This window comes from Oryctolagus cuniculus, chromosome 10, assembly GCF_051225735.1.
Source record: "Oryctolagus cuniculus isolate XC-2025 breed Fujian yellow rabbit chromosome 10, ASM5122573v1, whole genome shotgun sequence".
NCBI lineage: Eukaryota > Metazoa > Chordata > Mammalia > Lagomorpha > Leporidae > Oryctolagus > Oryctolagus cuniculus.
Genome location: NC_142876.1, coordinates 77,987,447 through 77,999,400, shown reverse-complemented (window position 1 = coordinate 77,999,400; position 11,954 = coordinate 77,987,447).

Below are 11,954 nucleotides of genomic sequence, written 5' to 3'. Positions count from 1 at the left end.
GTCTGGGGCCAGCGCTGTGGTGTAGCGGGTAAAGCCACCGCCTGCAGTGCTGGCATCCCATGGGGCGCCAGTTCAAGACCCGGCTGTTCTACTTCCAATCCAGCTCTCTATGGCCTGGGAAAGCAGTTGAAGATGGCTTAAGTCCTTGGGCCCCTGCACCTATGTGGGAGACCCAGAAGAAGCTCCTGGCTCCTGGCTTCGATCGGCAAAGCTGCAGCCATTGTGGCCAATTGGAGAGCAAACCAACTGATGGAAGACCTCTCTCTCTCTCTCTCTCTCTCTCTCTCTCTCTGCCTTTCCTTCTCTCTGTCTAGTTCTGACTTTCAAATAAATACATAAATCTTAAAACAAGAAATAAAAAAGAACTGGTGTTGGGGTGTCCTGCCCAAGGAATGAATAAATGGGGTATTTGCCCTCCACTCACGGCTGGCCTTGGTGCAGGGCTGCACCTGGGAGCACCCGACCCCCCCAGCACCCTGGCCTGCCCCACCTGCAGAGTCGCAGGTCTCACCATGGGCAGCCTGGGTGCTCCAGCAGCAGCTGCAATGAGGTCTTTGCCCAGTGATTGAGGGACAGAGGTTCTGCCTGGGCGAGGCTGGGGAGTGCGGGGTGACGGGTGGGTGAGGGTGGGAGTGAGGAGGGAAGGAGGGAGGGAGAATGGCGCCCTCAGGGACGCTAACCTTAGGGTACAAGCCATTAGAGGAGCACCTTTAATCCCCAGGAAGCATCAGTCCCAAGTCAGCCAGGAGCAACCAGCAATGGGCTCCGTGTCCACACAGGGCAGGACCCTGGGGTTCCATGCACTTAAGCGGAGAGAGGAATCTGCAGTGTTTGTAGCAGGCTTGGCCACAGGTGCATGAAAATGTCCCTCCGGGCCTGAAGCCTGGGTCACCCCCAGCCCTGACCGCGCCTCCCTCCCGCTCTTCACCCCACCTCCGATCCCTTCCTCCCTTTCTCCTCCCCGTCTCCCTTCTCCAACCGTGGGGCTGCCTGTGAATTATTTGGGGGCAAGAAAGAGAAATCATTCACATGAACTCCAGTCCAGGAAGGGGGGGGGCAAGAACCGAGGGCAGGAAGTGTGACCAAAGCAGGGGCAGGAAGACCCCCCAAGTGGGGGCGGGGGAGGGAGAAGCCCTTTCTCATTTTTCTGCACTCTGTCCGTCTGCTCTTTCTCTGCCTCTTTTTGGCTCCTCTCTGCGGTCTCTATCTCTGTGCTGTTTGTGCGTGGGTGAGCGCATGGCCATCCCAACCTGGCGTTCCGTGGCTCCTTGGTTTCAGCAGATATAAATAGGCTTCTGTCTCAGTGTCTCTAGTCCTACTTCCCCTGATAGAATAATCTGATTACAGTAAGACAAGACCCAACTCTGGGAAAAAACAAACTTATTGGCTCAAGTAACTCAAAACTCCAGTGTTGGCTTCAGGCACAGCCAGGTCCAGGGGCTGAAGCGCTTTCTTAGGAAACTCTGGCTCTGGGCCCTGTTTTGTTCTGTGTCAGTTTCCGTCTCAGACAAGTTCCCCCTGGGTCTGGAACCTGTGGCTTCGCAGTCCTGGTAGGAAGAGGGCTTCTTTCTGCCAAGAGGGTCCCGTCGGATTCTCAGAGCTGATTCTCACTGCTGGCCAGCAAAGTTCCCGATCTCATTGCTGAATCCGGTGCTCTTCGCCAGTGGAAGGAAATCCAGATCAACCAGACCCAGGAAACAAGCCCCTGGGACCAGACGGACTCAGAGTGGAAGGAGGAATTTTCCCGAAAGCGTGGATATGAGTAGGCGAAGCCAAGCAACCGGCACAACCATGGTGACCACACCCCTTCCAGCCACCCCCAAGAGTGCTGAACAAGCTGGGCCCCCCAAACAGTCACCGAACTCTCCTGTCTGGTCTAACTGAGCAGCCTCTCAGAGATCTGTTCCCACTCTCCACCCCCACCACCACCCCAGCCCCCCACCTCAACAGGGCATCAGCGTGTACGCCCAGGCGCGACCGTTATGCCTGTTAAGATATTGCACGAGTTTCCTTATCTCTTGGTAAAATGTCCACGGCCTGGGTCTGCAGCTCTCCCCAACCCCCAATCATTCTGGCTCCTTCCCTCTGAACCTCCAGCCTGCTGCGGTCTAGCCACAGAAGGGTTAACACTGAGCACAGCTGGGGCCTCCCAGACCCTGCCCCAGACCTCCTGGGACCTAGCAGTTGTCTCATTGATCTGGAGCCAGCAGTGAAAGCTTTTGAGAAGCAGCCTGACCATAGCTGTCTGTTCTCCTGTGCCTTGCTCCTTCCTTGCTCCTGGCCTCCATCCACACAGCCGCCAGGGCCACTTACTTCAGCCCTGATGGGAACTCGCGGCTGACCCCCTGCCCTCTCAGCCATGCATCAAGTCCTGGCTCCTCCGCACATCCCAGGCTGCCTGTCACAGCTCCTCTGTCCATCTACTCCCACTCAGGCAGCTCCTCTTTCCCCAGTACACCTGCCTCCTTGTAGTCCTTGGTGCCCGCCCAGGCTGTTTCCTCCATCTGATACGCTTTCCCCAAATATTTACAGAAAACTCACTACATGTCAGCAGACAGAGTGTCCTGGAGGCTGAGTGAGAGGCACGGGATCTGGGGTGTGACAATGAACACAAGGAAGCCACCTGCCACGCGGAGGTGATTCCCAGGTCCGGGCCGTGGCCTGCTGGGCTCTGTGTCTGAGCACACTTCCTATGTGCCCCGTACTTGCTGAGCCCTTTTCTCCTTGACCTTGCCCCATCCTCGCTGCCCCCTGCAAGAGGAGATCACACAGGGAGGAGAGCAGGCAGCCAAGCCCAGGCTCCCTTCTCCCGCTGTTCACCCCCATGCCCCTGCGCCACACTGCCCGAGGCACTAACGGGCTGACTGATGGCAGGTGCCCTGCCTCCCCCATCTCTGATGCCTCCACACAGCTTGGGGAGGACAAGATCTAGGGGCACTAAATAGGGTCATGCGTAGAAGCCATTAGCCTAGTGGCAGGCAGAGGATCAGCCTGCAATAAACCTGAGCTACTGCAGTCACTCCGCCCAGACCATATGAGGAAGTGAGATAAGCAAAACAAGCAGCAGGCACTTAGCCTATGGGTAACACCCATTTACCACATTCCAGTGCCTGGGCTCCGGAGACAGCTCCAGCTTCCTGCTAATGGAGACCCTGGGAGGCCAGCAGTGATGGCTCAGGTACTTGGGTCCCTGCCACCCACAAGGGAGACCCGAGCTGAGCTCCTGGCTCTCAGCTTCAGCTGGGCCCTGTCTCAATTGTTATGGGCACTTGGGGAGTGAACAAGCAGATGGGAGACCTCTGCCTCTCTTCTTCTGTGTGTGTGTCTGTCTATCTCTCAAATTTAAAAAATTATAATAATTTTTAAAGATTTATTTTTATTATTTATTTGAAAGTCAGAGTTACACAGAGAGAGAAGGAGAGGCAGAGAGAGAGAGAGAGAGATCTTCCATCCGCTGGTTCACTCTCAATTGGCCACAGTGGCCGGAGCTGTGCTGACCCAAAATCAGGAGCCAGGAGCTTCTTCTGGGTCTCCCATGCAGGTGCGGGGGCCCAAGGACTTGGGCCGTCTTCTACTGCTTTCCCAGGCCACAGCAGAGATCTGGATCAGAAGTGGAGCAGCCGGGACTTGAACTGGTGCCCATATGGGATGCCAGCGCTGCAGGCAGCAGCTTTACCTGCTACGCCAGAGCTCCAGCCCCCAAATAATACTTTTTTAAAAGTAATAAAACAAAGGCTCACACTTAGCTTCCCTGGCACAATCCCTTCTGGCAGAGATGGGGAGGAAGTTGAGCTACAGACCTGTTCTCTCTCTGTGACCACACATCTGGGTTCACCCATGTGCTGTGTGATTTGGGGCAGGGAGCTCGGCTTCTCTGAGCCTATTCAGATGCCCACCATCACAGTGGAAATCAGAGCCGGGCTCTGCATTGTGCATTCAGCCAGCCAGAAGGAGCCCCCTCTGTGTACCAGGTGAGACAGACAAGCTCCTCCGCCCCAGCAGCTCCTGTCTGGGGGGCCGGGGGTGGGGAGGAATGCGGACTAACGCATGCACACACTCACACACGTTAACACACACCCATACACACAGACTCACTGTCACACACTCACGCACACTTTTTTTTTTTAAGATTTATTTTTATTTATTTGAAAGAGTTACAGAGAAAGGTAGAGGCAGAGACAGAGAGAAATATCTTCCATCTGCTGGTTCACTCCCCAAATGGCCACACAACAGCTGGAGCTGAGCTGATCCAAAGCCAGGAGCCAGGAGCTTCTTCTGGGTCAACCACATGGGTGCAGGGGTCCAAGGCCATCCTCTGCTTGCTCTCCCAGGAGCATTAACAGGGAGCTGGATGGGAAGAGGAGCAGCCGAGACTTGAACTGGTGCCCATATGGGATGCCGGCACTGCAGGCCGGGGCTTTAACCCACTGCAGCACAGCACGGGCCCCCTCACTCACACACATTCACTCTCACACATACTCATACACCACTCACTCTCACACACTAATACACACACTCACATGCTCATGCATACATGCACATTCACACACACTCACACATACTGTTACACATACACTCACAAAAGTCTCTGAAAGAGCTTTCCAGCCAACAGGAACAGCAAGCACAGAAGCCCTGAGGCGTGGAGGAATACGGTATGTTCTAGGTATGCAGTGGGGTTGCAGGGTGCTGACCAGGATGAATGGCAGGGGGAGGGGAGAGCGTGGGGAAGTTTAAGAGGAGGAGGCACTAACAGCAGTCTCTAGGGTCCCTGGCGCTCCCCGAGGCCGACTGAGCACCAGCTGCTACTCCTGGGCTCCTTGCTGCTTATACACAAGCAAATACGGTAACTCTCGCCTTCCACCTCCCCGCAGCGGTGGCGGCAGCGGCAGGGATATGAATTGATTGTCAGAAGCTGTTTAAGAGCCTGTGATTGAGGAGATGATCTGAGATAAGCTGCTCCAGTGAAATAAAGGCCAACAGCTGCCTGCGTGCACGTCCGCCGCTGCGCTTTTCTGAAAGGCAGCTTTGCGTTCCAGCACCCGCCCCCCGGAGGCAGGGAGTGCTCCCCGCAAACCCGGGGGAGGGAGTGCTCCCTGCAAACCCGGGGAGGGAGATTCTACTTGGTGGCAGAGGAGATGCCAGGCAGGGACTACACCCGAGGCGCTGGCACAGCACAGTGGCTGGGGCTCAGTATGTTCGTTTCCTGCTCTTTGTGGGTGGGACCTCAATTATGAATGAGATTTCACGGAAATCTTGGGATTGGAAGGACAGAGATTAGAAGAGGCAGCTCCATCCTGAATCAAAGCATGTGGATTCCCAGGCTCTAAGTTGGAGGATTTTACACTGAATCTGTTCTTTCATCTGAAAAGTCCATCCGCCCACCATCCACCCAGCCACCCACCCACTCATCCATCTACCCATCCATCCACCCATCCATCATCCACCCACCCACCCATCCATCCACCCATCCATCATCCACCCACCCATTCATCCATCCATCCATTTATTTACCTTTTCCACTCATTCAACAAATACAGAATGAATAAGACCTGGGGCTGACAGCTGACTGACAGATTCAGTGGGTCTGGCCACCCATTAGCAAGGTGACCACAGACAACTCCTCTGACTTCTCTGAGCCTCTGGACACAAATGCTTACCTCCCGAGACTATTTGAGGATTATTGAGATAAGGCCCCCCCAGGGGGTTGAGCCCAGTGCCTGGCAGGTACACAGGCGCTTTTGTGATGCTGTGCCAGGGACCAGAGAGTGTCCCAAACATTACAAAATGCAGACAAAGCTCCTTAAGGAGCTCACCACCCAGAGCTGTGAAAGCGCATGCATGCTATGTTACAAGAGGTGCAGAAGAACTGACGTTGGCAGGAGGTCTCTCCCCACTGAAAAGAAGGGGAGACTCAAGGCGGTGGGTTGAGTGACGCGCGAGCCGAACCTTAAAGGATGGGGAGGGAGAGAGGGGTGTTCTGGGAGGAGAGGACAATGCAACCATAGGCACATTCTTAGAACCCTGCTTTGCAAAGTGCGGTGTCCGCGGATGAGCAGAGCCTGCATCACCTGAGCGCTTACTCAAAATGCAGATTCTCAGGCCCACCCAGCCCAAATCAGAATCTGTGAACCATCCGGAGGTTCACCCGTGCAAATCAAGCTATGCGGCACATGGGGCACAGGATCTCTGCCATCTCTGCCCAAGCCTTTGTGGCGAAGGCAGTAGAGAGGCCCTCCTCGACCCCTCTGTTGTCTGGGCTGACAAGGGCATGGCGGTGGACGTGAGCCGGGTGTCCCAGGTGTGTGGGAGCAGTGTCCCAGAGATGAGCCTGCAGGGCAGGGCAGAGAGGGAGGGGCCGGAGGCTGCAGCAGATGTGAGCTAGGGATGGGACAGTGGGGTTGGGGGAGGGGCAGGTGCACGCCCCTCCCTCTTGCTCCCATCTATGTCCCGCTGCCTGTGCTTGGTCCTCAGGCAAGCCCCTTGAACTCTCAGTGCTCAGTCTCTCTGCTGCTCGAGGCCAGGTCGTGCACTTGATTCCTGAAGCTGCCTCTGCCGCCAGCCCTGTCTGGTCGCCCTCCCCCTTCTTTCCCAGCCTTTCTTTCTTCTCTCCCTGCTCCTCCTCCTCCTCCTCCTTCTCCTCCTCCCCCTCCTTGGCATGGAGGATCCCATCCCCTCTCTGTCGCACCCCGGGGCCCCAGCAGCAGACTGAGACTTACAGCAGGACCCAAGGGCCCATGGATATGGAGGGTGCCATTGGCTCCGCTTTGCAGGGGTGCAAGGGAGCTGGGTGGACCATAAACCCCCAGGCCCTTCCCCGGGGCTCCCTGGCACAGGCTGCTAAGCAGCCCCAGCAGCTGGAGGGCAGCTCCAACAGGTGCAGGAATGAGCTAGAGGCTTGAGTGCACACCAAAAGCCACGTTTCTGAAGACAGCAAAGGGCGTCAGGGTGCTGGGTAGAGTGCCGGCATCATAGGCTACACCCTGCCCCTCCACGGAGGGCACAAAGTCACCCAAACAGCAATAATGTTAGACCACAATCTGCCCTTTCCTTAAAAATGTTAGTTACTTACTTACTTATTTGAGAGGCAGAGAGAAAAAGAGAGGGGGAGAGAGAGAGAGAGAGATCGCTTCCATTCTCTAGTTCGCTTAGCAGATGCCCACATGGCTGGGGCTGGGCCGAGAACTCAATCCAGGTCTCCCGCGTGGGTGACAGAAACTCTATCACGTGGGCCTTCAACACTACTGCCCAGAGTCTGCATCAGCGGGAAGCTGGAGCCAGGAGTCAGAGACAGAGATGAAACCCACGGCCCCGACACAGGATGCAGGCTGAATGCCCGACCCTAGCACCCAGCATCCTTGGTTGAGCATTTACTTTGCACCATGCACGGCCCCACACATTGTACGGTATCTCCTTGAATCTGCAGGACAGCTGTCTGCGGGCTTTGCAAGTTTCTCGACTCCCCCAGCCCTCACCCCCGCCTGACCCCAGCCCTGTTCAAGGCCACCATCTCTTTGATCTCTCTAATCACGAACAGAGTGATGATTAGCATTTATGACAACTGCGGCAACTATGAAATCAGACCAGAGAAAGGGCCCCACAGCGAGCTAGAAGCCCTGGGAGAGCTTCGCCCTACCGCGCCCCGCAGCCCCGCGTGGCCTGCAGGTTGCCAATTACCTGGAAGGCAGAATGACTGCACTTCTCGGCCATTTGCTCCCAGATTTGCCCATTGGGCCCTTCTGTTGGCCTGGAGAATCCTGCAGGATGCTGTCCATTGCACTAAACTTCATGGCAATTTAAGACATTTTCAAGGGTGGTTTTAGACGGTACATGACTTCCAGCCGACTTCAGGATCTACCCGCCGTGTTCCAACACAGAGAGAAGGGAACAGGCACAGAGAGGGAATGTGACCTGCTCAGGGTCACACAGCTGATAGAGGACGGTGGTGGGGTTGCAAACCGGGGACTCAGATCTGTGCTCCTGGCTGCAGGGCCACCCTTTGCCTGAAGGAGGAGGAGCTCTTGGGATTTTCTGCCAACCTGATGGACCTGGTCTCGAATGGGGCAGCCCTGGGCTCTGCCCCTCCAAGGCTCCACGGATGGGAGATAATCCCTCATCCGACTTTCCCCCAGTGGCGCATGGGCCCTGCTGGCAGTAGCTGCCTAACATTGCCTCTGAACAAGGCTTAAGACGCCGCCAGCCCAGGGTTTAATGCATGCAAAGCCCTTTCCAAAGAAGTCACTTGAAAAGATTACACAGGACAGAGTCGCCCTTCCTGCCTGCAGCTCAGCGGAGGAAGCGGAGTCTTTAGCGGCCTGAAGATAAGTGAGCCTTCATGTGAGCCAGCTCTTGGGATCTCAGCTGCGTGTGGGCCGGGCCCCTGCCTGGCAGTGGCCACTCCGGGTCTTGCAGGGCCCTGGGACAGCCTGGGGACCTGGTTCCTGCCCTCCGGAGGCTTCCACTCCAGGACTCTCCCCTCGCCTTGCGTTTCTCCCTGCAGCAAGGGGGTCCTTTCCCCTGCTACCCTAGGGAACCTTCCAGATGCAGTTCCCCTCCTATTACACTTTTGGGGGCAGCGCACAGCTCTGGGGGGGGGGCCTGGGGAAGGAGACATAACCTAGCCTTGCCACCGTATCCAACAAGGTCACCAGTCTGTTCCAGTTTTTCTTTCACGTGTGACATAGATAACAGTTCTTCCCACATTGCCCATGTCAACGAACTATGACCTGTGAGACACACCTCACTGGCTGCCTGATCTTCAATCTAAATAAAGTTTTATTGAGACACCGCCATGCTCATTTCCGGACCGTCCGCGGCTGCCCTCGGTAGCACAGCTGATTAGTCACAGCAGGGACCGTGTGGTCCCCAGAGTCTAAAATATTTACGAGCTGGCTGTTGACAGAAGCAAGTTTGCCAGCCCCTGGGTGTTATTTCCAGGCTCCCGAGCCTTCGGAGTTCTAAAATTGCTTATCAATTCTTCAGCACTTCCTTTAAACCTGCTCATCAACTATTTATGGGCGCCTACTGTATTAGAATATTCTCTTTGGGTTGTGAGAGATGGAAGACTCAGCTCACGTGGGCTCACACTAGAAAGGAGAGCCTGGGCTATTGTTCCCTGGAATTGCTAAGCCTGGGCACGGAGGGCCAGGAGCTCAGACAAGAGCAGATGGCACGGTGGTCGGAGACAGCCCGCTTTCAGCCCGCAGAGCGTGGCAAAGCAATCACACCCCAAACCTCTCTGTTGCTAGAGACTCTCTCTATTGCCTGCACATCTTACTTATTTGCTCATTTTTAAAAGATATATCCATTGATTTGAAAGGCAGAGTGACAGAGAGAGAGAGAGAGAGGGGAGAATCTCCCAGCTCCCCAAATGACCGCAACAGGTGGAACTGGGCCAGGCTGAAGCCAGGAACTCCATCTGGATTTCCTACATGAGTGGCAGGAGCCCAGGCATTTGTGCCATCAACCGCTGCCTCCCGAGTGCACATTAGCAGGAAGCTGGAGTCAAAGGAGAACCAGGACTTGTGCCAAGCACTCTGGTTTGGGAGACAGATGTCCCAGACAGCACTGTAAAGACTGAGCCTGCCCCCACAAATGCATATTATGTGTGTGGTCAGCTATGTGCTCTGGATTATTAACACAAACACTAACCTCCGAGAGAGGCTTGGTGGAGAGAGAGTTTTCACTGTGGCCTGCTGTCATCTGCAACCAAACTGGGGTTCTCCAAATAAGAAGAGGAGAAGGAATCCTCGAGGGGAAGGTGCAGCTGTCTCCCAGCAGCCACTGCGACATTCCCCAGCATAGACGCTGTGAGCTGGGTCAAGTGGTGGCAACGGGAATGGAATTGGCGATCGAATTCCTGGTTCCTGAAGCAGGATCAACCCAATCGCTTATAGACCTGGCCTCCTGTCAGTCAGTCTTAATCTCTCTCTCTCTCTCTTTTTGTAAAAATTTATTTGAGACACAGAGTTACAGAGAGAGGGAGAGACTGAGAGAGAGATCTTAAATGGCTGCAAAAGCCAGGACTGGGCCAGACTGAAGCTAGGAGGCAGGAGCTTCTTCCGGGTCTTCCATGTGGGTGCAGGGGCCCAAGCACTTGGGCCATCTTCTGCTGCTTTCGCAGGCCACAGCAGAGAGCTGGATCAGAAGCGGAGCAGCCAGGACTTGAACCAACACCCATATGGGATGTCAGCGCTGCAGGTGGAAGCTTAACTTTCCACACCACAGAGCCAGCCCCAGTCTTAATCACTCTTACCCAGGCACCAGGCCCCCTGCACCCCTCTCCTACACAGCCTGGTTCCCACAGAGTTGCAGATCAGAAGTTCAAATCAGAAACCCAAGGCATAGCAGGAACAACATGCTGGACATACAGTCCCCTGGCCAGTCCAAAATTACAAATCCTCTCTCCTTCCACCCTAATAACCACGCTTTTGGTAGGGCTTGGTCTTCAGGAGAGGGAAGTCTGAAAGTTTCAGACATCTGTGATTCCAGATGCAGAGATGAAAAGAACCCCAGGGCCCTCTAAAAACGACCTGGGGGCAGGGCCTCAGCCCCAACCTCGCGGTTAAACATCCAGCTAGTGGCCAACGCCTCCGAGTCCTCACTTGGGAGGTTTGGAGAAGGCGTGGTGGAAAGGGAGAGAGAGTGGCTGAGCCTTTGTAGTTATAGCAACAGACTCTTAGGTGCTGGGCGGCGGGGCCATGAGACGGTTATATAACAGGCAACTTCATGGTAGGCACTGCAGGCACACCAGGGCTGCCGGACGGTGGGTATTGGGGCGCAAACGCAAGGGAAGTGGGTAGGAGGGAGAGAGAGCGAGGCTACAAAGGCCTTTTCAAAGCGGAACATGACGGAGCTTTTTGTGAAGGGGCAGGAGCTTCATCTCGCAGGCTCGTGGCTGCCAGCTCAGGCTGGTAGGAAGAAACTCGGCGGACAAAAGAGCACACACGAATACGGATGCGACACTCCAGGGCCTGCCAGGCGCCGGAGCAGGAAACAGCAGAAAACGCGCGGCCGGAAGGCGGAGGAGACCCCGTGGGGGCCCGGGGCTGGGACGGGGGGGAGGCAAGGATGAAGGCACGGGCCAGGCTCCGTGCTGCAGCCGCACACGTGCTGGAGGTACTCCAGAATACCTCCCTGGTACTCTGCGGGCTCCCGCCCGTCCCCGGGAGGAATGGAACTCAAAGCCGCAGCGCCCCAAAACTTCAGGAGTCCTGCTGCTGGCCGTGCCAGCGTGGTTCCCAACCTGGCACAAGAGGGCATCTTCCAGTATTGGTGTCCCAAGTGGAGCAGCCTCTGGACCCGACAGGAAAGGTCTTGCCCCCGACTCCTGTTTCCGAAAATCCCTGTGGCCCCTCCTTGGGGCCTCCCCCAGGGGCAGGAGTGCACTGAATCCACGGGACCCAGGTGTTGTGCCCATGGGGCTCCGTGCCTTCCTCCTTCTAATCTACACTCTCTTCTGGGGACATGGAAGCCCTAGGTCCCTGGCCAAGTGGCTCTGAGCCTGTTTCCGGAGGTGTGGGAGCCCTCTGGCCTTCTTTCTCTCTTGGGGGACCAAGCATGCCCATCCATGCACAGCCAAGGCTGAGAGTTGAGCATCTGTTGGCTGGAGTGTGGACACACAGGCTGGAGCGTTCACAAGCCAGCCAGGCTGAGCAATGGAGCTGCCTTTTTTTTTTTTTTTTTTTTTAAGATTTATTTATTTATTTGAGAGGCAAAGTTACAGAGAGAGGGAGAGATAGGGAGAAAGGAGTCTTCCATCCACAAGTTTGCTCCCCAAATGGCCACAACAGCCAGAGCTGGGCCGATCTGAAGCCAGGAGCCAGGAGCTTCTTCCGGGCCTCCCACATGGGTGCAGGGGCCCAAGGACTTGGACCATCTTCTACTGCTCTCCCAGGCCATAGCAGAGAGCTGGATCAGAAGTAGAGCAGCCAGGACTCAAACCAGTGCCCATATGG